Source organism: Pipistrellus hanaki (assembly GCF_964339955.1).
Source record: "Pipistrellus hanaki genome assembly, chromosome: 21".
Classification (NCBI taxonomy): domain Eukaryota; kingdom Metazoa; phylum Chordata; class Mammalia; order Chiroptera; family Vespertilionidae; genus Pipistrellus; species Pipistrellus hanaki.
Genome location: NC_140523.1, coordinates 6,629,815 through 6,656,141, shown reverse-complemented (window position 1 = coordinate 6,656,141; position 26,327 = coordinate 6,629,815). Strand labels below are relative to the sequence as shown.

At 47.4% G+C, this 26,327-nt stretch overlaps 1 protein-coding gene across 1 annotated transcript in view; it reads left to right on the top strand.

The window, feature by feature from the left end:
- The first annotated feature begins 30 nt into the window (after positions 1-30).
- HOMER2 (homer scaffold protein 2) overlaps positions 31-26,327 on the top strand; it is a 100,716-nt gene continuing 74,419 nt past the window's right edge. The window contains exons 1-4 of the mRNA XM_084869265.1: positions 31-163; positions 5,387-5,562; positions 10,966-11,082; positions 19,505-19,622. The gene's annotated coding sequence lies outside the window, so the exon portion shown is untranslated. The remainder of the gene's footprint in view (positions 164-5,386; positions 5,563-10,965; positions 11,083-19,504; positions 19,623-26,327) is intronic.

The window sequence follows — 26,327 nt, the reverse complement described above, 5'->3', positions numbered from 1 at the left end:
GCTCCCGCGCATGCGCGCCATGCACGCCAAGTCTCGCGAGACTTGGGGCTCGGCCGTGCGGCGCGCTCTCAGGCGAACAGGCAGCGGTGCCAATGCCGGAGCGCGATTCTCAGGAAAAGACGTCGCCGGGTGTTCAGTCGCCCTGACTGGGAGCCGGTGGCGGGTAGGGACGAAGGTTTGGGGCTTACTCTGCAGAGAAGGGAGGGAAAGGCTGCTTCCGGCGGGACGCCGGGCCGAGCGGGTTCCCTCAGGGACGCGCGGTGCCTCCGCCTCCCGCCAGGTTGGGCCTCGGCCCTTAAGAGTTCAGAGTCCCTTTCGCACGTGTTTTTGTCCAAACACCCCACCCCTTTCCGCCTGATTCGTCTGTACCCAGGAGCCTCCCAGGTCTCTTCAGTGTTCTGCAGGTGTATGTGTGCACGCGGACTATCCCGAACATGACGTGGCCTCTTTATTTTATTTTAGTTTTTGAAATATATTTTATTCATTTTTTACAGAGAGGAAGAGAGGGATAGAGAGTTAGAAACATCGATCAGCTGCCTCTTGCACACACACACCCCCACCCCCCACTGGGGATGTGCCCACAACAAGGTCCATTCCCTTGACGGGAATCGAACCTGGGACCTTTGAGTCCACTGAGCCAAACCAGTTAGAGCATTTGATTTGGCCTCTTTAAAAAAAAAAATAAATAAATAAATAATAATAATAATAATATATATATATATATATATATATATATATATATATATATATATATATAAATAAAATCTTTGTTGTTGATCTCAGAGAAGGGAGGAGATATAGCAACATCCATGATGAGAGAATCATTGATCGGCTGCCTCCCGCACTCCCCCTACTGGGGATGGAGCCCACAACCCAGGCATGTGCCCTTGACCAGAATGGAACCCCGGGACCCTGTAGTCTGCAGGCCCCACGCTCTATCCCAGTAGCCAACAGCCTGCGACTCGAGAGCCACACGCGGCTCTTTGGCCCCTTGAGTGTGGCTCTTCCAAAAACAACACGGCTAGAAACCACCCTTCTGTTTTGAAGACGTGGCGTTAGAAGTTCACGTTCAAAAAACGTGTCCCTCCAAAGAAATCTCAATCGTCGTCCTGTTGATATTTGTCTCTGTGGACTCATGAGTTTGGCGAACCCCCCCCCCCTGCTCTAACCACTGAGCAAGACCAGCTAGGGCCGCCTGACTTGGCCTCTTACCTCCCAAACGGCTGTCCAGGCTGTGCACCCTTTTTGTTTATACTGTCACCAGTTTCCAGCTTGGATACTGTAAGGTTTGAGGCTCAAGAAAGTGACCACCAAGACATAGTAAAAAGTTTATTCCCCAGTAATGAGTGGGGACTCATTATGGAGGTAGAGAAATCAGAATTGAAGGAGTGGGGAGAGGAGAAAGGACCCAACGGAGTTGCCTCCACAGATGGAGATGGAGAGAGCAGCACGTGGGTGAGCCTTTTGAGGGGAAGAACAGGAAGGGGCGGGCTCCAGGGCAGTTGGGCACACGCTGATTGGTGGGGTGTCTCTGTGGCAGATGCCAGTAACGTCATAACTCCGCCCACCAGTTGGGGGGAAGGGAGGATCTCACAGACACATTTATTTTCTTCCTTGCGCCCATCAGAGACTAAATCCTGTCGATTCTGCCCCAGCAGTGGCTCTGACATCCATCCACGTTACCCACTGCTTCCGCCTAATCAGACTTCCTGTCATCATCCCCTGAACAGTAGTGGCAATGCAATACCTTTGTCAGGGAGGCCCTTCTGCCAGCCCACGCCCCTACCAGCCCACCTGCCTGCAGCTGCCATGGTTTAATCAAGCATAGCTCTGATCCAAAATCGCTGGCTCCCTTCCCTAACCGGTGTGGCTCAGTGGATAGAGCGTCGGCCTGCAGACCGAAGGGTCCCAGGTTCAATTCCCGTCAAGGGCATGTGCCTTGGTTGCGGGCACATCCCCAGTAGGGGGTGTGCAGGAGGCAGCTGATCAATGTTTCTAGCTCTCTATCCCTCTCCTTTCCTCTCTGTAAAAAAATCAATAAAATATACTTAAAAAAACAAAAAAACCCCAAAATCACCGGCTTCCTGTTGTGTGTAGATTAAAGGCCAAAGTTATTAACTCGGATGCAAAGCGTTATTTCCTCCTGTTGCCCTTTCATTCTTCTTTTGCCTGTAACACCGATATTTTGGGTATCCGATCAGTTCTTACCACTTTCTAACTTAAAGCTGAAATTATTCATATATAAGTCTTACCCTTCCCACTCCCCCATTAGACTATAAACAGACCTCCGTTTGATTCATTTCTGCATCCTGCAGCGTGTAACTTGGTGCTTTGAGTAAAGGAAGCACTCAGTCAATGTAGAAACATTAACCTAGCAACAGTGTACAGGGCAGATAGGACAGTCTTGATGCTGGGTAGTAAAGGGGAGAGCAGAAAGACCAAGGTTACAATAATTGGATAGTTTTAAAAGAAATATATTTTATTGATTTTTTTACAGAGAAGAAGGGAGAGGGATAGAGAGTTAGAAACATCAAGGAGAGAGAAACATCGATCAGCTGCCTTCTGCACCCCCCTCCCCACTGGGGATGTGCCCACAACCAAGGTACGTGCCCCTGACCGGAATCGAACCTGAGACCTTTCAGTCTGCAGGCCGACGCTCTATCCACTGAGCCAAACCGGTTCCTGCTGTAATTGGATAGTTTTATCCTTAGTCACAAAGCAGACGATGGGAGAAAAGGACTAGGAGTAATCAGGGAAGACTCCTAATTTCTTAAAGCTGGGGAGTTGGGACTGAGGGTAAGTTGGTTATAATGCAAAATGAGCTCAGAGCCGAAACCGGTGTTGCTCAGTGGATAGAAGGATCCCAGGTTCGATTCCAGTCAAGGGCATGTACTTTGGTTGCGGGCACATCCCCAGTGGTGGGTGTGTAGGAGGCAGCTGATCGATGTTTCTCTCTCATCGATGTTTCTAGCTCTCTATCCCTCTCTCTTCCTCTCTGTAAAATATCAATAAAATATATATATATATATATATATATATATATATATATATTTAAAATGAGCTCAGAGCTCCAAAAGATTTGTAGAACTTGAGATGGTAGTGAACTATCCAAAAGAAAAAATTTAGGGGGTTGTTAGAAATACGGAACTGGCCCGGCTGGTATGGCTCAGTGGTTGAGCATCAACCTGTGAACCAGGAGGTCATGGTTCGATTCCTGGGTCAGGGCACATGCCCAGGTTGTGGGCTCGGTCAGGAGGCAGCTGATCAGTGATTCTCTCTCATCATTGATGTTTCTCTCCCTTTCTGAAATTAATAAAAATATATATTAAAAAAAAAAGAAATATATGCCGAGACCGGTTTGGCTCAATGGATAGAGCGTCAGCTTGGGGACTGAAGGGACCCAGGTTCGATTCCGGTCAAGGGCATGTACCTTGGTTGCGGGCATATCCCCAGTAGGGGGTGTGCAAGAGGCAGCTGATGGATGACTCTCTCTCATCGATATTTCTAGCTTTCTATCTCTCTCCCTTCCTCTCTGTACAAAATCAATAAAATATATTTTAAAAAATAATAAATAAATTAATAAAACATCTGTAATGTTTAAAAAAAAAAGAAAAAGAAATATAGAACTGAAGCGGAAGAAAGGCTGTAAATGTATGAGTCACCCATGAGACAAAACGGTTAAAATCGGTGTATATGATCTATCTTTCCCACAGAAGAAGTATTTTTAGAGAAAAGCAGAAGGCCAAGGCCTACGCCTCAGGAAATTTTCATATTTAAGAGGCAGGAATAGGGAATGTAAACTTGGAAGAGAAGATTCGAATACATATGTGGGTAGTAATGTCGCAATGGAAAAACTCAGGAAAATGCTTCCTGAGACAGAATGTCAGGAAAAAGAGGTTATTGACGTTCAGCTTGTGATGGCATTATTTCCAGGTAATCGGGACTTAACCTGGAAAAGTCTATATTTCTTTCCTTTTAACTCATAAAGGGCACTTGGAAGCTTGGCTTCTGGGAGTTTCTGTGAAAAATTCTAGGTATTCCAGCCAGTTTTCAAATGAAACTATTTTTGTCGGTGATGTTCTCTCATATTATGATATTCTATCCGTTATTACATCTCATTTTCTGATATCGTTGGGGGATAATCTGTTCCACGAATAGAAATTTTCCAGATAACTGACTCTTAGCCTTTAAATATCAAGAACTTTTTCATTGGAACCACTTTTAAGAAATATATTGTTGCTGTAACCGGTTTGGCTCAGTGGATAGAGGGTCAGCCTGCAGACTGGAAGGTCCCAGGTTCAATTCCGGTCAAGGGCATATACCTTGGTTGCGAGCACATCCCCAGTAGGGGGTGTGCAAGAGGCAGCTGATCTATCTCTCTCCCTTCCTCTCTGTAAAAAATCAATTAAAAAAAATATATTAAATATATTTTATTGATTTTCCACAGATAAGAAGGGAGAGGGACAGAGAGCAAGAGACATCAATGAGAGAGAAACATCGATCAGCTGCCTCTTGCACACCCCCTACCGGGGATGTGCCCACAACCAAGGTACATGCCCTTGACCGGAATCAAACCTGGGACCCCTCAGTCCACCAAACCAGTTTCGGCAATAAAATATATTTTTTTAAAAAGTTTAAAAAATATTTATTTATGTTTCTGGAGAGAGAGAAAGGGAGAGGGAGAGAAAAAGAGAAACGTTGATGGATCGGCTGCCTCCTGCGTGCCACTTACCGGGGATTGAGTCCACAACCTGGGCATGTGCCCTGACTGGGAATCTAACCGGCAACCTTTTGGTGCACTGGACAATGCTCAACCAACAGCCACACCAGCCAGGGCTGGAACCACTTTGGTGGAAGTATACATAGAATTAAGTACTTACTTATATGCCAAAACCAGCATATTTGGGCCATAATTTGGGATTTGCTTGGCAACTCAAGGTCATTGCTATCCCCAGGTAGGATATTCTTTTTTTTTCCTTTTCCTTTTTTATACATATATTTTTATTGATTTTTTACAGAGAGGAAGGGAGAGAGAGAGAGAGAGAGAGAGAGAGAGAGAGAGTTAGAAACATCGATGAGAGAGAAACATTGACCAGCTGCCTTCTTCGCACATCCTACTGGGGATGTGCCCGAAATCACGGTACATGCCCTTGACCAGAATCGAACCCGGGACCTTTTAGTCCACAGGCTGACACTATCCACTGAGCCAAACTGGTTTCCGCAATCCCCAGTTAGGATATTCTGCATAGTAACGTCCTTGGGCCTGTCAAAGCACATGGAGAAGATTGCCTATTGACTTTGCTGTCTCTGTTACTAGTGTTATATCTTAGTGTTTTTCCTTCTAACCACTTCATAAATTAACTTGCATTTTATCCCTAATTTTAAGCCTCACTTTGACCCCATGATCCCGAGGCAGAGCCGAACGGCAGAAGCCCTGGCGAATCCCGGAATGGAGAGAGAGCCCTGCTGTCAGAGGCAGCGAGTGACCTTGGACAATACCCATTTTAAAGATGGTTAAACTGAGGCTCAGGAGGGCGGTTCATTTATTCAAGGGCACAGATGGTAAGTGGCAGCAGGAGTTTTTTCAAGTCTGTGATACTTCCAAAGGGCTTGCTTTTTCTTCCGTGAAACACTGTTTTTCTCTCTTTCATTTTCTACTCCACAAATCTTTAGCCACGTTAAGCGACTTTTCTTTTTCTTTTTTTAAATTTAAATATATTTTATTGATTTTTTACAGAGAGGAGAGAGGGATAGAGAGCTAGAAACATCAATGAGAGATAAATATCGACCAGCTGCCTCTTGCACACCCCTACTGGGGATGTGCCCTCAACCAATGTACATGCCCTTGACTGGAATCGAACCTGGGACCTTTCAGTCAGCAGACCGACGCTCTACCACTGAGCCACACCGGTTTTGGCAGTTAAGCGACTTTGCTGCTGCCGCACTGCCCAGGCTCTCCCACTGCACAGTGGGTGTGGATCTGTCTCAGCAGCGTCTCCACCGGAAGTGAACTCCACAAGGTACCTGTCTCCTCACATCGCTCATCTTTGAAAGATCCTCTTAAAGGTACATCTCATAGGTGGGACCCAGGTCACATGACTGATGATCCCTAGCTCCTGATAGCGTTCTTATATCTTACATACATGTTTAGTCTCTTAAGAAAATATTTCAGGCCCTAACCGCCTTGGCTCAGTGGATAGAGCGTCCGCCTGCGGACTCAAGGGTCTCAGGTTTGATTCTGGTCAAGGACATTTAACACGCAAACTGTGATGATGGCTTGGGTGAAAAAGATTCTGGAAAATTCCTGGGAGGAGATATGATGGCAGTGTGGGGGAAGGAGTGGTTGAGAGTCAATTCTTGGACAAGTCCCTTGGCCTCTCTGTCCATGTTCAAGGTCCCCTCTAACTGTCACATATTTGATGAAGAGGCGGGTAGGACCAAGGTACCGAAGTAGGTTACTACAGCCGGCCCACGGAGCAGACACAGTGGCCACAAAAAGCGATGGAAGGAAGGACATAAATATTAGTCCCATTATTTGCTGTGGGTGAGCCCTGCCAAATGCAATAGAGATCGGCAGATATTGTGTAACTCAGGTCCAAATCACCTCTCCTTAGAAAACGCAGTTTGGCCGAAACCGGTTTGACTCAATAGATAGAGCGTTGGCTTGGGGACTGAAAGGTCCCGGGTTCAATTCTGGTCAAGGGCATGTACCTTGGTTGCGGGCACATCCCCAGTAGGGGGTGTGCAAGAGGCAGCTGATCGATGACTCTCTCTCATCGATGTTTCTAACTCTCTATCTTTCTCCCTTCCTCTCTGTACAAAATCAATAAAATATATTACAAAATTAATAAAATAAAATATATTAAAACAAAAAACAAAAAACTGGAACTTATAAAAAAAGAAAAAGAAAAGACAGTTTGTGCCATTATTTATGTAACACGCATTAGGAAAAAGAAGGATAAAATACCTTCATACCCCAGATTTGAGAATAGGAAAAGACTCTGGTTCCAACCTGTCAAGCTCAATTCACAGCTTTTTCTTCCCCAATTCTCAGGCAGCGAAGAAACTTGTAACTGGCGCTGGCTTGCTTCCTGCACTCTCTTGAAAAAAAGTCCCTGACACAAAGAACTCCTTATGTGGGAGAATGCCACTGAGCTGGAGAACCGGATTGAAATCTTGTAGAATCTGTTCAAAACAGTTCCATGCCACGAGAGCCACTGGAGTACAGATGTGAATCCAAACCAACGCCTCACAGCCCTAGCCCGTTCGGCTCAGTGGATAGAATGTTAGCCTGCGGACCAAAGGGTCCCGGGTTCGATTCCAGTCAAGGGCATGTACTTGATTGCAGGCTCCTCCCCGGCCTGGGCCCTGGTAGGGGCCTCATGCAGGAGGCAACCAATCAATGTATCTCTCACATCGATGTTTCTCTGTCTCTCCCTCTCTCTCCCATTCTCCCAAAAAAATCAATGGGAAAAAATATCCTCGGGCCAGGATTAAATAAACCAATGCCTCATATAACCTGAAATATTTGTTAATATATTTTATTAATTTTTTTACAGAGAGGAAGGGAAAGGGAGAGAGAACTAGAAACATCAATGAGAGAGAAACATCAACCAGCTGCCTCCTGTACACCTTCTACTGGGGATGTGCCCGCAACCAAGGTACATTTTCTTTCTTTTTTTTTTTTTTTTAATATGTTTTATTGATTTTTTACAGAGAGGAAGGGGGAGGGATAGAGAGCTAGAAACGTCGATGAGAGAGAAACATCGACCAGCTGCCTCTTGCACACCCCCCACTGGGGATGTGCCCGCAATCAACGTACATGCCCGGACCGGAATCGAACCTGGGACCTTTCAGTCCTCAGACGCTCTATTCACTGAGCCAAACCGGTTTCGGCCCAAGATACATTTTCAAGGACACAGTTGCGAGAGAGTGAGCTGCTGTTGAGACCATCTGGGCGGAACCCAGTGAAGGCCTCTCTATAAACGTTGAAGATTCTGGTGGGTGGTGTAGAGATCTTTGCAGGAGGCAGCCAATCCGTGATTCTCTCTCATCATTGAAGTTTCTCTCTCTTCCCCTCCCTTCCTCTCTGAAATCAATAAAAATATATTTTAGCTGGAACCGATTTGGCTCAGTGGATAGAGCGTCAGACTGCGGACTGAAGGGTCCTGGGTTCGATTCCGGTCAGGGGCATGTACCTTGGTTGCGGGCACATCCCCAGTGGGGGGTGTGCAGGAGGCAGCGGATGGATGTTTCTCTCTCATCGATGTTTCTACCTTTCTATCCTTCTCCCTTCCTCCCTGTAAAAAAACCCCCAATAATATATATATTTAAAAAACATTGCAATATGGTATGGTGTGCCTCTTTTTTCATCTTCCCTTCTCTTCACTGTACGGGAGCCAATTTGCAAACCAACAGTTAATGCAAGTCACCATCCACCTCTGTGGGCCTTCTTTTTTTCACTTCGTCTCCTGTTTCACAAATAAAATAGAGACTTTGGCATCCATTCCCTTGGTTTCCCAATCCCATCCCTACCGTCTGACCTCTTCCTGACCCCTTTCACCTTCTGCCTCTCAATTTGCTGCTGTGTGTCTTTGGCCTGTGCACTCCCTGATCTTCTTGGGCATCAGTCCTGCAGTTATTCCTTCTCTCTTCTCTGTTTTCACCTCTCCCTCTTTCCTGGCTTCTCCCACCCCACCCCCACCATGTAAGTTTGCTCGGGTTTCTCCAGCCTCAAAACAAAACTGATACCCTGCCCTCAATCCCGTGTCCTCCTCCAAATATCTCAGATCTCCTTTCTCCGCATGGGGAGGCCCTTACAAAGAGCACTCTGCACCTGAGTACCCCGGGGGTCCCCTCCCCCTTCCTGTCCAGTGCCCCCAGACAGGCCACTGAAGCCACTGTGGCAACATTCACTAGGGCGGAGTTGAACCAGGGCCAAATTCACACGATGGTTTGTCTCAAATCTTCAGTTTATCTATTTTTATTTTTTAAAATATATATTTTATTGATTTTTTTTTTTCACAGAGAGGAAGAGAGAGGGATAGAGAGTTAGAAACATCGATGAGAGAGAATCATTGATCAGCTCCCTCTTGCACACCCCCTACTGGGGATGTGCCCGAAACCAAGGTATGACATGCCCTTGACTGGAATGGAACCTGGGACCTTTCAGTCCGCAGACTAACGCTCTATCCACTGAGCCACACTGGTTTTGGCAAATCTTCAGTTTGTTTCATATCTTCAGTTTATTTAATTCGTGATTCTCCTCTGTCCTGGGTTACTATTTCTTCTCTCTCTCTCTCTCTCTCTCTCTCTCTCTCTCTCTCTCTCTCTCTGTCTCTCTCTCTCTCTTTCTCTCTCCAACTCCTCATTCCCTTGTTTGTTCCTAAACTTTGATGACCCCATCTACACTCTCCTTATGTTACCTATATAGACTTGGTCTCTTTCATGGCTCCCAGCTCTGCTGATGACTCCAGCCATCCATGATATCTAAGCTCCAAACTCATAAGTATTCCTGTCTCCTAGAAATTTCTATGCAGATGTCCGACGGGCTTCTCTAGCACGTGTGTAAATGTGATGTGTGTTCACCTTTCTTCCTGCACCTGCTCATCATCCATCTCTATCTATATTTTCCAAGAATGCTTCCTTCCCGTTACCCACCCCAGAAACCTGGCAGCCATAGAACCTGGGACCCTTAAATCTGCAGGCCAACGCTCTATCCACTGAGCCAAACCAGTTAGGGCTAAAATATATTGTTATTGATTTCAGAGAGGAAGGGAGGGGAAGAGATAGAAACTTCAATGATGAGAGAGAATCATGGATTGGCTGCCTCCTGCTTACCCCCTCACTTGCCAGGGCCCCGACGGGGAGGAGCCTGCAGACACAGGATGTGCCCTTGAACGTAATCGAACCCAGGACCCTTCGGTCCACAGGCTGACGCTCTAGCTACTGAGCCAAACCTGCTAGGGTTGAATATTTTCCCCTTTATATCCTCCCCTTTTTCTTTCTCTTTATATCTTTTAACATATATAGTCACATGTTCATCACAATGTATTGTATCAATAATTTGTTTACATCCAGCTAAATGATAAAGTCCTTGAGAATAAGGCTGTGTCTTTCACCTCTTTGGCAGTTCGCCTTGCGTCTGGCAACGTGATGCATAGCTGGCGTTCAGCAAATGATTATTATTTTTTTAAATATATTTTATTGATTTTTTACAGAGAGGAAGGGAGAGAGATAGAGAGCTAGAAACTTCAATGAGAAACATCGACCAGCTGCCTCTTGCACACCCCCTACCGGGGATGTGCCCGCAACCAAGGTACTACATGCCCTTGACCGGAATCGAACCTGGGACCTTTCAGTCTGCAGACCGATGCTCTACCACTGAGCCAAACCGGTTTCGGCAGCAAATGATTATTGATCTGCCTCCTGCCTTCCTCTCCAGTTTTATATTTGACTAATCTCTTCCCTCTCGGTAAACATTCAACCACGTGCACTCAGCTCCCCTCCTGGGCACAGCATCTGTGCTCCCCGGACACTCCTTTATCACGCGCCTTTTTTTTTTTTTTTTTGACTTTTTACAGAGAGGAAGGGAGAGGGATAGAGAGTTAGAAACATCGATGAGAGAGAAACATCGACCAGCTGCCTCTTACACACTCCCCACTGGGGATGTGCCCGCAACCAAGGTACATGGGCCCTTGACCGGAATCGAACCTGGGACCCTTCAGTCCGCAGGCCGGCGCTCTATCCACTGAGCCACACTGGACTCGGCTATCACGGCGCCTCTTGATTGGATCTGTCCGTTTTCACGTTCACGGTCCCGGCTGGGATGTCAGTGCCAGGAGCCCGGGGACCCCGTTGTGGTGTCCCTGCCTCCCCAGCACCTAGCGCGGGGCTGCCACTCCCCAGCGGCGTCTGTGAACATACGAATGAAGGACTCAGACTTGCTGATGTCTCTGTCTCCAGCTCCAAAGCCGCAGGCTCCGAGGCTCCAGGAATCGTGACGTAACCCGGACGTCGTCGTCTCTCGGTGGCTGATCAGAATCCTGGAAACTCCGACTCACCCAGTTGGCAGTGATCAAGGTAAACATGGAAGAACGTGAGTCAGAGGGAGGGTGAATCCTCCAAGAGGGATCGGGCACGTTGGCAGCGAGTGGATCCGTTACCTCGGGCACCCTCTCTGCACCCGACGGCGGCTCCCATATGCTCCCCGCGGTGGCACGTGCACCCCGAGAGCTTCCCAGAGAGGTGTCTGACAGCCCCCCGTGACTACACTGGCTAGAAATGAGCTGAAAATGCACTGTTTCTCTTCAGCCAAAATGACTGTTTTTCCCCATTAGCCTTTCACTTTAATGTGCTCATTTTTTTTTTTTTTTTTTGTCAACTAAACACAGAATGTGGTAATTTAGATTTTATGTCTGTTCACACAGAATTCTAGAGAAAACCCTAATCTACACACTCTCTTAGGATGTGTGACCTTATTTTTTTTTAATCTTTTCACTCCACAAGTATTTATCAATATCTGGTATATTCTTTGGCTTCATGTTGGTGGTGTAAAGAGAATTAAAAAAAAACAAACAAACAAAAAGAGGAACACAGGTTTTAAAATCTACTTGGAAGAGACAAGTAGGAGATAGGGATGATGTAGCATGTGCATTGTGTAAAACAGTGCATGGTAAGCAATGGAATGTGGGAAAAGGTAATCCCAGCCGAAACTGGTATGGCTCAGTGGATAGTGCGTCGGCCTGCGGACTGAAAGGTCCCGGGTTCGATTCCGGTCAAGGGCATGTACCTTGGTTGCGGGTACATCCCCAGTAGGGGGTGTGCAAGAGACAGCTGATTGATGATTCTCTCTCATCGATGTTTCTAACTCTCTATCCCTCTCTCTTTCTCTCTGTAAAAAATCAATAAAATCTATATTAAAAAAAAAGAAAAGGTAATCCCAGCCTAACTGCAGAGAGACTTCAGGGTGAGGAGGGAAACCAGAGCCAAGTGACATTAACCAGGAGAAAATGACTGAAGGTGGGGAATCTCCAACAGACAGATACACACAGCCACACTCACACCCACACCCCACACCCCCACATCCCCCCCACACACACACCCACACCCACACCCCGCACACCTCCACCCCCCCCACACACACCTCCACACCCCCACACTCACACCCTCACCCCACACACCCACACCCCCCACACTCACACCCTCACCCCACACACCCACACCCCCCACACTCACACCCACACCCCACAACCACACACACACAAACGCACATGCACCCCCATACCCCCAACCCCTCACATCCCCCCTCCCTCCATACCCACATATACACAAACACACCCACACCCACCCTCACACCCCACACAACCCCCATACACCTTCCCACACCCCCTCCTACCCACACACACACCTATACACATACCCCACACACACCCACACACACCTTCACCTCCCATCCCCCTCCCATCCCCTCTCACCCCCCACCTCCACACCCCCACACCCCCCACACTAACCCCCCCCACACACACACTCCCTCCCACACGCACGTACACTGGATTGCCAGAAGTAAGACCCTGTGAGAAATCTGGGTTTTGGGTATAAAGGAGTATAAAATGGAGACAAGCCATTTTTCTGCTGAATAATCTTCAGGAGCAAGTCTCCATGGCGGCTCCATTTCCCTTCGGCCGGCTCACGGCTCTCTTTCCTGCTCTTCCCTCCCCAGGCTCTCAGGGCCCCTGGGTACTATCCTCTCACATTCGGAGCGGGCTGTGGTACTGGCTCACTTGGGGAGATGCGCGTCGCTTAGGATGTCAGCATATCCGTTAGCCACTGGGGCGGGCTGTCCGTTTTCCCCCGTGGCCGGTCAGAGTCTGCTTCCTCCCACAGGTGGGAGCTTTGCTCTGCAGAGGTCTTCAGCATTTTTAGGTGAGAAGGGCATGGGCTTTATTTTAAAAAAATGTATACTTTTATTAATTTTAGAGAGGAAAGGAGAGAGAGAGAAAGAAACATCAATGATGAGAGAGAATCATTGTTCAACTGCCTCCTGCACACCCTCTCCTGGGATGGAGCCCGCAACCTGTGCATGTGCCCTTGACCGGAATTGAACCTGGGACCCTTCAGCCTCCAGGCCGATGCTCTACCCACTGAGCCAAACCGGCTCGGGTGGACATTGGCTTTAGATGCCGATTAACCTGAAGGACTTTCACCAAGATAGAAGCTCATGTTGATCACTTCTAAAATGAGATTATGATGATTATTACTTTCTATCTCCTAGATTATGATTATAAGGGTTAACACATATTAGTTCCCCCTCTTCTTCTTCACTGGGTTGCAGACCAAAGTAAAGCACTCTCACTTGGCTGATTCGGATAGGGAGACATTCTGATACCACCATATAAAAAAATATATATTTTATTGTTTTTTTTACAGGGAGGAAGGGAGAAGGATAGAGAGCTAGAAACATCGACGAGAGAGATATATCGACCATCTGCCTCCTTCACACCCCCTACTGGGGATGTGCCCACAACCAAGGTACATGCCATTGACCGGAATTGAACCTGGGCCTTTCAGTCCGCAGACAGACCGACGCTCTATCCACTGAGCCACACCGGTTTCGGCTAGATTATGATTATATGGGGTAACAAATATTAGTTCCCCCTCTTCTACTTCACTGGGTTTTAGACCAAAGTAAAGCACTCTCACTTGGCTGATTCGGACTAGGAGACGCTCTGATACCACAATTTTTCAATAGTCCCGGGAAAGCGGCATGTCAGAACGTGAATGCCATGACCCCTGCTGTTCACTGAGCATTTACCACATCCAGGCACTGGGAAGAGCTTTCTACTTGTACCATCTCTTACCCTCTTAGTAACCCAGCTGGATAGACATTGTGTCTCTTTTACAAACAGACCTTGGAGGTGACGGGCAGATTCCCCAAGGTTACACAAGGAAGCAGGAGAAATGAGACTCGAACTCCCGCTTTCTTCCTATAGAAGGGAGGTTCTTCCCGCCGACCCCTGGAATTGTGCTGGAATTGTGAGAACTAGATTCCCCATGGCAGGCCAGTCAACAGCGCCCTCTGTGGCGAGAAACTAGAATGCAGACACCCTGTGGCATGGAAGCAAGATCCATTGGCTTCCTCGTTAGACACACCTCCAGCCAGAACCTGGAGTCTGTCAGGCTTCCGGTGACTGCTCAGGCTCCGTCCCGAATGACGTTGACTTTGGTTTATTCCTGAAACGGGAGAAAGACAGGCAGGGAGGCCCCGCAATCCCTGCCTCTTATGTATCTCCTGGAAGTGTGCCCCAAGTCTGGTGCATCTTGCGAGCCCACACCAGCCCCAAAGAACTGTGGCTTTCCTGCTTATCAGCCAGGAACAACTTGTAACACCATGTTAGCCACCATCCTGCTTTCCACATCTGCATCCCTGGGGCAGAGTTGGTGCCTGAGAAATACTGGCTAAACGGAATTGAATTTTGCCAGGGCTAAGATCTTTGGTCAAACAGGCGCTGGTGATGTTTCACCCCACAGGTTAGCGTAGTCCGCTGTTGTCGTTCTTGTTTTGTTTTGAAGGTATTTTTATTGTTTCCAGAGAGGAATGGAGAAGGAGAAAAAGAGAGAAGCATCAATGATGAGAGTCATTGATGAAGTGCCTCCTGCACGGCCCATACTGAGGTTGGAGCCTGCAATCCAGGCATGTGCCCTGACCGGGAATCTAACCGTGACCTCCTGGTTCCTAGGTTGACCTTCAATCACAGAGCCATGCTGGCTGGGCTCAGATGCTGTTTTTAACTCACAGGATCCATGCAAACACTGCCTGGCTAGATTTATGAAGTTGCCGAAACCGGTTTGGCTCAGTTATAGAGCGTCGGCCTGAGGATCGAAGGGTCCCAGGTTCGATTCTGGTCAAGGGCATGTACCTTGGTTGCGGGCACATCTCCAGTGGGGGGTGTGCAGGAGGCAGCTGATCGATGATTCTCTCCCGTCGATGTTTCTAACTCTCTATCCCTCTCCCTTCCTCTCTGTAAAAAAAAATAAATAAAATATATTAAAAAAAGAAAAGAGATTTATGAAGTGGCCACTTGTTTGATCCCCACCCCTATCCCCCACCCTATCCCCCATCCCCACACACAGCTGCTTCATAATTTATAAAGAAAATTCATCTCAGAGGCTCTACCTAGTTAGGTATCGCCCTCCTTTGTTTTGTGTTTTCTCTTTTCCTTTCTGTTTGAAAGGAACGCCGCGAAGGCCCACACTATGCCACAGGCAATAATAGCACACACCGCTATGATCGTCCGCGGCCCTTCCCTAAAATAGATTCTTCAGTACAAGGAGCAACAAACAGCCCTGTCATTTACCGAATTGTATGGGAAGCGAGGATCAGATCTGAAGACATAAAAAGACACATGAGTCACTGGAGTCCGATTTAGCCTAGATGCTAGTGCGAGGGGCATGATTAGGCCCGTTTTCAGGGAAAATGATATTGTTAGTGAAGGAAGAGTCCTGTCCATTTGTCAGGTCCCTGGCGACAAGGTTCTTGATAATAGGGGACTGCTGCTCAGGCCCCAAACACGCCTCCCCTTCTCTTGTTTCTCCTCAAGTCCCCTGCTGAGGAGGCATGGACAGATTGACATACCTCGATGTGGGATTGGGGGGATGAGAAGAGAGAAACCAGAGAACTATTGTATATACTTACTAGAGCCCCAGTGCACGAATTCATGCACGGGTGGGATCCCTTGCCCTGGTGGGCGATTGGGGCTGATGGGTAAGGTGACCAGATCGTCCCGCTTTTGGCGGGATAGTCCCGATTTTGAACAATTTTCCCCTTGTCCCCGTGGCGTTTTATTTTATTTTATTTTTTTAATATATATTTTATTGACTTTTCAGAGAGAGGAAGAGAGAGGGATAGAGAGTTAGAAACATCGACGAGAGAGAATCATCGATCAGCCGCCTCTTGCACACCCCCCACTGGGGATGTGCCCACAACCAAGGTACATGCCCTTGACCGGAATCGAACCCGGGACCTTTCAGTCCGCAGGCCGTTGCTCTATCCACTGAGCCAAACCGGTTTCGGCATCCCGTGGCGTTTTAAAAAAGTCCCGATTTTTGGAAAGACTGGAAAGATTCTTTCCAAAAATCAGGACTTTTTAAAAACGCCACGGGACGCGGGAAAAATTGTTCAAAGTCAGGACTGTCCCGCCAAAAAGTGGGACGATCTGGTCACCTTACTGATGGGGGAGGGCAGCTGGCCAGGGGGGAGAGACCCCGGCAGGTTGGCCCAGCAGCAAGCTAGCCAATGGCTGACTCTACAAGGAATCGGATTCACTTACTGGAGTTTCTTAAGTCTGCACGGATACCTTAGAGGGCTCTGTAAAAAGCGGTAAAGGAACCCGTCTCGTTTTGTTGAGCCCTGTGGGGTGTGGGAACCTTTCCCGGTGCGTAACACCTGTTGTCATCCCGCGGGGAACCCTGCTTTATATGAACTCTCTGGAGCTGTTTCAGAAATCGCATTAGAATTAAAACAGAAACTTATTTGCTTTTTCTTATTATTACTTTTTATTAAGGTATTATATGTGTACATATCTTACCATTGCCCCCCCCCACCCAGACATGCCCTCCCTCCCTCCCCAGAGTTTTGCGTCCGTTGGTTATGCTCATATGCATGCACACAAGTCCTTCGGTTGATCTCAGATCTCCCTCCCCTCCCCGCTGTCATTGGACAGTCTGCTTGTTGCTTGACTGTCTCTGTATCTATCTTTTTGTTCATCGGTTTATACTATTCTTTATTATCCATAAATGAGTGAGAACATGTGGTGTTTTTCTTTCATTGTTATTGGCTTTCTTAAAAGGAAGGAATTGGCCTCACTGGCATGGCTCAGTGGTTGAGCGTCGACCTACGGACCAGAAGATCAGGGTTCTATTCCCGGTCAGGGCACAGGCCTGGGCCGCAGGCTGCCGGCTCCACCCCCAGTGTGGCGCATGCAGGAGGCAGCCAATCAGGGATTCTCTCTCGTTATAGATGTTTCTGTCTCTCTCTCCCTCTCCCTTCCTCTCTGAAATGAATAAAAAAAATATTTAAAAAAAATAAGAAGCCATGCCAAAGCCGGTTTGGCTCAGTGGTAGAGCGTCGGTCTGTGGACTGAAAGGTCCCAGGTTCGATTCCGGTCAGGGGCATGTACATTGGTTGCGGGCACATCCCCGGTAGGGGGTGTGCAGGAGGCAGCCGGTCGATGTTTCTCTCTCATCAACGTTTCTAGCTCTCTGTCTCTCTCCCTTCCTCTCTGTAAAAAATCAATAAAATATATTTAAAAAAAAAAATAAGAAGCCAAACGGGTTTGGCTTAGGGGATAGACCGTTGGCCTGCGGACTGAAGGGTCCCAGGTTCGATTCTAGTCAAGGGCATGTACCTTGGCTGCGGGCACATCCCCATTGGCGGGTGTGCAGGAGGCAGTTGATGGATGTTTCTTTCTCATTGTTGTTTCTAACTCTCTATCTCTCTCCCTTCCTCTCTGTAAAAAAAAAAAAAAAAAAAAAAAAATCAATAAAATATATTAAAATAAAATGTGTATAAAAAAAAAGAAAAAAAAAGAATAAGGAAGATACTGACTGTCTAGCCTGTTTTGCTGGAACCCCCTCTGACCCATTGTCTGCGGGGTGGTTGTGGGGTGGGGGCAGGCGTGTAAGAGTTGGGCTGTGTGAACGCGTGAGCACCCGCGGGAGCACCCCGAACGTGGAAGAGCCTCCGGGCTCTGTGGGGCTGGCTGGTATCAGCAGGGCCCCAAGGTGAAATTTCAGCTCCCAGCTGGTATCCAGTGTCTCCCTCCGCACACACTGACCTCAGCTTCGGGGGGCGGGGGGTGTACGCTTCCCAGCGTCCCTCCACACAATGACCCGGCTGGGTCTAAAGGTAGAACATGATGTCACCAGCTGTCTAGAGTCACCCCCTCATTAATACCTGGCCTGGGATTACCTGGCTCGTGTGTTCTAAATTAGGACCACGTCTCATTGTCATCCCTCAGCCGCGGGCAGCCAAGCCGGGGGCCGGGGCTGCCAGAACCTGGGATCATCCGAGGCCTTGGTCATAAAGGTCGAAGGAAGAGGCTGTATATAGCCCTGCCTGGGGGGTGTTGGAGGAGGAGGAGGGGCCACGGGTGCAGGGACAGCAGTCCCACCGGAAGCTTGTGTCTGGGAAGGCGGCCCAGGGTCTGACTAGCTCCCGGGAGCGGGACGTCAGGCTGGCTGCAGCCTTTACCTGCGCAGCCTGGGTGGCTGGGTTGGCTCCACCTTGTTTTTTTTAAATATATTTTATTGCTTTTTTACAGAGAGGAAGAGAAAGGGATAGAGAGTTAGAAACACCGATGAGAGAGAATCATCAATCAGCTGCCTCCTGAACACCCCTTACTGGGGATGTGCCCACAACCAAGGTACATGCCCTTGACCAGAATCGAACCTGGGACCTTTCTGTCCACAGGCCGACGCTCTATCCACTGAGCCACACGGGTTTCGGCAAGGCTTCACCTTGTTGATGGAACACTCTAGTTCACTTTTCCTCAATTTTCCACCCTCCCTCCCTCCCTTCCTTCTTCCCTCCCTCCCTCCCTCCCTCCCTCCCTCCCTCCCTCCCTCCCTTCCCCCTTCCTTCCTTCCTTCCTTCCTTCCTTCCTTCCTTCCTTCCTTCCTTCCTTCTTTCCTTCCGAAAATATATTTTTACTGACCTCAGAGAAGAAAGGAGAGGGAGGGAGGGAGAAACATCAATAATGAGAGAAAATCATTGATCGGCTGCCTCCTGCACATCCCACGCTGGGAATCGAGCTTGCAACCCGGGCATGTGCCCTGACCGGGAATCGAACCGTGACTTCCTGGTTCACAGGTCGACGCTCAACCACTGACCCACGCCAGCCGGGCCAAAGTAGCCTTTCATAGGTCAGAATCACAACCAGCTCTTAACTGCATCTGCAGCTTCCCATGCCCATCCCAGAAGGACTGGAGCAGTCAGTGTAATCAATGCCCCCCGTGGTCTGTAGGGGGAGGCAAATTTGGGGAAACACGGCTGTAGTTGATGTGGGATCATGGCAGTAATGGGCCCAGTCCACTCTAGCCTTTGTTTTGGGGCGGGGGAGGGGTCCAGCTTGAGCTCTGTAAGTCTTATATTATCTCAGAAGAAACAGCAAGCCGAAACCGGTTTGGCTCAGTGGATAGAGCATCGGTCTGCGGACTGAAAGGTCCCAGGTTCGATTCCGGTCAAGGGCATGTACCTGGGTTGCAGGCACATCCCCAGTGGGAGGTGTGCAAGAGGCAGCTGATCGATGATTCTCTCTCATGGATGTTTCTAACTCTTTATCCCTTTCCTTTCCTCTCTGTAAAAAATCAATAAAATATATTTAAAAAAAGAGAAAGTTCTGGAGGTGGGTGATAATGGTGGTTGTACAACAGTGTGAACATACTTCATTCCACTGGACTATACACTTAAAAATGATTAAAATGGCAAATTTTGTGTTATGTGCAGGTCTCCACAATTAGGAGAAAAACAGCTTGTTCAGGAGACAGTCCACTCAAAAACCAACTTTGGAAGATATTAACAAAGTGACAGACCAGCAAATTTTAAAAAGCACATGGATACTCAAGTAAGTAAACCAAATACCCACACAGCTTTTGTGCAAGAGGTTAAAAAAAAAAAAAAAAAAAAAATTGGTAGTTAGGCCCTGGCCAGTGTGGTTCAGTGGATAGAGCGTCAGCCTTCAGACCACAGGGTCCCGGGTTTGATTCCGGTCAAGGGCACGTGCCTCTGTTATAGGCTCCTCCCCAGCCCTGGTCCTGGTCGGTGCAGGAGGCAACCAAATGATTGGCTTCTCTCACATCGATATCTCTCTCTGTCCCTCTTTCTTCCACTCTAAAAATCAATGGAAAAATATCTCCGGTGAGGATTAAAGAAAGAACTGGTAGTTTGGAAAGTTATGCAAATGAAAGAGATGGCACCTGTGAAAAGAACAATAGATCATATGCAGTAGAAAGCAAATTTTCAAAGGGAAAGAGTCTTCTAATGAGGCAGCCCCTTGCCCTGACTGGTTTGGCTCAGTGAATAGAGCGCCGGCCTGCGGACTGAAGGGTCCCAGGTTCGATTCCGGTCAAGGGCATGTACCTTGGTTGCGGGCACATCCCCAGTGGGGGGCGTGCAGGAGGCACCTGATGGATGTTTCTCTCTCATCGATGTTTCTAACTATCTCTCTCCTTTCCTCTCTGTAAAAAATCAATAAAATATATTTAAATAAAATAAAAATAGAGAGGCAGCCCTCATGCCACTACTGGACAGCAAGTGTTTGCTGGGGAATTCAGATGAGGGATTACAAAGAAACCAGTGACAGGGAAAGTCTCTCTGGGTGGGAGGCCTTTTGCTTTGAGTGAGTAGAGAAATACTGTCTTGATTCAAAGTGACTTTCTGGCCGGAACCAGTTTGGCTGGTGGATAGAGCATCGGCCTGCGGACTGAAGGGTCCCAGGTTCGATTCCGGGCAAGGGCATTTACCTTGGTTGCGGGCACATCCCCAGTGGGGGGTGTGCAGGAGGCAGCTGGTTGATGATTCTCTCTTATCGATGTTTCTAACTCTCTATCCCTCTCTCTTCCTCTCTGTAAAAAATCAATAAAATATATTAAAAAACAAACAGACACACAAAAAAACACAAAGTGATTTTCTGGGATTGTAACTTTGAAGTTACAGAAGGCAGGTGCTGGTGGCCTCTGAGCCGTTGGAGATGGTTAGAAATTTCCAGAAAAGGTGGGCCCGCTGCCGGTCCTGCATCTCTGCTCTCCCTCTGCAGGAGCTGAGAGGGGCCTGGAGGTGGGTCTCAAGCAGCATAGACAAGGGCTTTGCGCAGCAGCAGACACCCCCAAACCCGCTGGGCAGCTGGTGTGAGAGACAGGTGGCTTTCAGGGAAGGTGTCCCCTGCCAGGAGGACCCCAGATTTGCAGGGGGGACTTCAGTCAGAACAACTGGTGTATGGGCTGAGCTTTTTTTTTTTTAAAAAAAATATATATATTTTATTGATTTTTTACATAGAGGAAGGGAGAGGGGTAGAGAGCCAGAAACATCGATGAGAGAGAATCATCCATCAACTGCCACCTGCACACCCCCCACTGGGGATGTGCCCGCAACCAAGGTACATGCCCTTGACTAGAATCGAACCTGGGACCCTTGAGTCCGCAGGCCGACACTCTATCCACTGAGCCACACTGGTTTTGGCTGAGCTGAGCTTTATCGGAGGCAAAGGATGCTGGGAACCAGAGCCACCGTGGCCTCCCAGATGGGGCTGGGAAGAGAGTAGGAGTGGGGCTGTGTGTCTGATGAGCTCACCATGCCAGCAGAGCCATCTGGGGCTGGTCTGGCGCGTAGTAGGCGTTCAGTAAATATTTGTCACAATGGAACGAATTGAAAACCCACTTGTTTCTCTTTTGTGTGATTTGCGTTTTTGTTTGTTTTTGTTTTGCTCTTAATTTTTTCTGGTGAAGAGTTAGTTCCTCTTTTTAACAAGATGTATGGCCCGAGCCGGTGTTGCTCAGTGGATAGAGCATCAGCCTGCGGACCAAAGGGTCCCGGGTTTGACTCCAATCAAGGGCAGGTATACCTTGGTTACAGGCTCCTCCCTGGCATGGGTCCTGGTTGGGGTGCGTGCAGGAGGCAGCCCATCGATGTGTTTCTCTCCACATTGATGTTTCTCTCTCTTTCCCTCTCTCTTTCATTCTCTCTAAAAGATCAATGGGAAAATATCCTCGGGTGAGGACTGACAAAAAAAAAAAAGAAGTATGAGTCAGCTAAACGAGCCAAAAGGGGGTTAATTCACATCTAACAACACTCTTTCTTTCTTTCTTTTAAAAATATTTTTATTGACTTTAGAGAGGAAGGGAGAGGGAGAGATAGAAACATCAATGATGAGAGAGAATCACTGATTGGCTGCCTCCTGCACGCTCCACACTGGGGATCGAGCCCACAACCCGGGCATATGCCCTTGACCAGCATCGAATCTGGGACCCTTCAGTCTCCAGGCCGACGCTCTATCCACTGAGCCAAACAGGCTTCGGCAAGATAGCCTGTTTTTGATACCTTCCCCCCCGGCAGAGTCAGTGCCTCATGGAATTTTCTTCTAAGTATCTCATGCGCCGGTTACATTATATTTTGATTATTAGGTTGTTTGAGGTCACAGACTCGCTCAGAATAGGCGCTCAGTTCCAGCTGAACGGACGGGTGAAGGCTCCGAACCCCTGGAGGCATCTGGGACAGAGACTTAGGGAAGCCCTTGATGGTAGGACCAGAGGAGACTATTTATAGTCTAAGAGCAAGGCCTCGGCTGGGTTGGAAACAGAAGGGGCTGGTCCTTACTGATCTCGTGTCTTCTTAAAGGGACCGCCCACTGTCTTCTTTGACCCTCAGGTGCCCTCAAGCTGAGCAGAGCTTTGGGCACAGGTGAGCAAAGTGTTACACTTCTTGGCCTCGCTATACCACGTTTGGCCTCGGTCACTACACATGTGCTGGTTCCATACAGTTTCAGAATATTCAAACCAACACTATTACATTAAAAAAAATATTTTATTGATTTTTTGCAGAGAGGAAGAGAGGGATAGAGAGAAACATCGATGAGAGAGAAACATCCACCAGCTGCCACCTGCATAGCCCCTACCGGGGATGTGCCCGCAACCAAGGTACATGCCCTTGACCGGAATCGAACCCAGGACCCTTCAGTCCACAGGCCGATGTTTGACATTCTATCCACTGAGCCAAATCAGTTAGGGCAACACTACTACATTTTAAAATGTTGACTATGGCCGAAACCAGTTTGGCTCAGTGGATAGAGCGTCGGCCTGTGGACTGAAGGGTCCCGGGTTCGATTCCTGTCAAGGGCATGTACCTTGGTTGCGGGCACATCCCCGTAGGGGGTGTGCAGGAGGCAGCTGGTTGATGTTTCTCTCTCATTGATGATTCTAGCTCTCTATCCCTCTCCCTTCCTCTCTGTAAAAAAATCAATAAAATATATTTTTTAAAAAAATAAAAAATAAATAAAATGTTGACTGTGTACATACCATTATACCAGTCTTAATTCAGTCACCATAAAGAGTAGAAGTTTCACCCCAGTCCCACCATTATAGCCAGTGATTGTAATAATACTTACAGTTTGGGGAATGTATGCACAGTCACAGAGCTAAGCCCTTTACATGTATGATCTCACTTCATATTTCTAACAGTCCAGTGTGGGATCCCCATTTTACAGATTAGACGTAGGGGTGTCGAACTCAATCAGAGAAGGGGCCAAAATCTAAAATCCAGCCTAAATCGCGGGCCGAATGGTTTACTGAACAGTCATAAACTGACAATGTCATAAACTGACAGCGGAGTGCAGTGATGACAGCGCGGTTCGGGCCACATTGCAAGGCCTGGTGGGCTGGATTTGGCCCGCGGGCCTTGTGTTTGACACATGTGGATTAGAGAAAGGCGGCTTACTGAGGTTAAAAGAGCTTTCTTGCCGAAACCGGTTTGGCTTGGAGGATAGAGCGTCGGTCTGCGGACTGAAAGGTCCCGGGTTCGATTCTGGTCAAGGGCATGGAGGGGCTGTGCAGGAGGGAGCTGTGCAGGAGGGGCTGTGCAGGAGGGAGCTGGTCAATGTTTCTCTCTTATCGATGTTTCTAGCTCTCTATCCCTCTCCCTTCCTCTCTGTAAAAAATCAATTATATATATATATATATATATATATATATGGCTTTCTTGTCTGGTGTCATGGAGATAGTGGCATAGCTGGGATGTAGCCCAGTTCTGGCTTCAGTGTTTGTGCTTTCGCACTATATTGTGTTTTCTATCTTATATTCCTTTTGCTTGTTCTAACAAATCAAAGTTTTCATTTCCCATACTTCCAGGCCTTGTCCATACATGCCAGTAGTCTTTACCTAATTATACTCACAGCATAGGTATCACACAGAATTATTTCCTTTATAGCAAATACATCATACGTAATACTTTTTCTTTATATCATGACATAACTTTCTATCATAATCAATCTATCACCAAGGCCTGCTGAGTCTGCCTCCAGTATATATCTCTGATCTGTAATCCACTTCCTTCCATCCCTACCCTTATCTTTGGTCTGAGCTCCAGCTGGAGCCTCTTTTTTTTTTTTTAATTTAATATATTTTATTGATTTTTTATAGAGAGGAAGAGAGAGGGATGGAGAGTTAGAAATATTGATGAGAGAGAAACATCGACCAGCTGCCTCCTGCGCACCCCCCACCGGGGATGTGCCCGCAGCCAATGTTCATGCCCTTGACCAGAATCGAACCCGGGACCTTTCAGTCTGTAGACCGACTCTCTGTCCACTGAGCCAAACCGGTTTCAGCTATAATTTTACTCTTGTCTCCTTCTAGAAGCCACAGTGATCTCTAAAAAAAAAAAAAAAAAAAGTAAGCCAGATCCTGGTATCCCCCAGCCTGCCAGTGCATTTGGATAAATCACAAATCCTTCACCTGGCCTTGGTCCTGACTATGCTTCCCACCTCATCTCATGCCTTGCTAGGCTCACAGCATTCTCACCCCATGAGCCTCCTTCCGGTCGCTCAAAACTGCCCAGTTCTGCCCTAACCGGTGTGGCTCAGTGGATAGAGCTTTGGCCCCGGGGACTGAAGGGTCCCAGGTTCGATTCCGGTCAAGGGTTGTGGGCACATCCCCAGTAAGGGGTGTGCAGGAGGCAGCTGATGATGTTTTTCTGTCATTGATGTTTCTAACTCTCTTATCTCCTTCCTCTCTGTAAAAAAAAAAAAAAAAATCTATTAAAACAAAACAAAACAAAACAAAAACCGCCCAGTTCTGTGCCAACTGAGGCCTGTTTCCCTGCCTGGGACATTTCTCTCCACGCTGTGCCCGCTAATGCTTGTTTGTTCTCCAGGTCTCCTCTTAGATTCCTGTTCAAAGAGGCCATTACTCACCACCCCTCTCAGCCTCCATTAGGGCTCCTTTATACACACAGATCAGACTTTCTACATTTGTGTGATTATTTGATTAATATATTTTCCCAAAAAAACTGTGTTTATTTTGCCGAACACTTTATCCCTAGCGCCCAGCACAGTACCAGATGCGTAGTAGGTGATCAATATTTGTTTGAAATACTATTTTTTTTTTCTGTTGCCATATGGTCTTCAAAACCATAACCTAATAGCTGCGTAATTCCGGGTAGTTATCCCTTTAATGGCTTTCATAAGACATTTGCTTCCTATGCAGCTCAAAGAGCTGAACTCTTACGGTCCAAAGGAAAAAAAAAAATATGTTCAAAGTCTCTGGACCAGCAGTATCAGAAACCTGAATGCAGTAATAATAACATTATATGTGTCCATCGTGAGCCAGCCTCATTTTGCTGTTGAAAGAAAAAAAAACACCCCAGATTATAGGTTTTGAAATCAATTTAGTGGGTTGTGAGCGGCACAGCTTTCAAAAATAGAACAGAATGAAAAATGTCAGAACGCTTTGCAGGCGAGAGGATAAGAATTGTTTTGTAAAACTTTCACTTATATATATAACTTTGTTTCCGTCTTATGCAGATGTAACTGTAGAGAAAGTGGAAGCATGTACTGGTTTGCAGTGTAAAATATATTTCGTTAATGTGGGTTGCAGTTATAACATGGAGAAGCACAGCTCTGGTCGGTCTGGCTCAGTTGGTGGGAACATCATCCCATATACCAAAAGGTTGCAGGTTCGATTCCCAGTCGGGGCACATGCCTAGGTTGAGGGTTCTATCCTTGATTGAGGTGTGTACGGGAGACAACCGATAAGTGTTATTCTTTCTCTTCTTCTTTCTCACTTAAAAAAAAAAAAAATATATATATATATATATATGTATATATATATATATATATATATATATATATATATATTATTGATTTTTTACAGAGAGGAAGAGAGAGAGATAGAGAGCTAGAAATGTCGATGAGAGAGAAACATCGACCAGCCGCCTCCTGCACACCCCCTACGGGGGACATGCCTGCAACCAACATACATGCCCCTGACCGGAATCAAACCTGGGACCTTTCAGTCCGCAGACCGACACTCTACCACTGAGCCAAACCGGTCTCGGCTCTTTCTCACTTTTTAAAAAATGTATATTTTTATTGATTTCAGAGAGGAAGTGAGAAGGAGAGAGAGAGAAACATCAATGGTGAGAGAGAATCATTGATTGGCTGCCTCCCGCACGCCCCCTACTGGGGATTGAGCCAGCAACCCCTGGCACGTGCCCTTGACCGGAATCGAACCTACGACCTTCCAGTCTACAGGCCGACGCTCTATCCACTGAGCCACACCAGCTA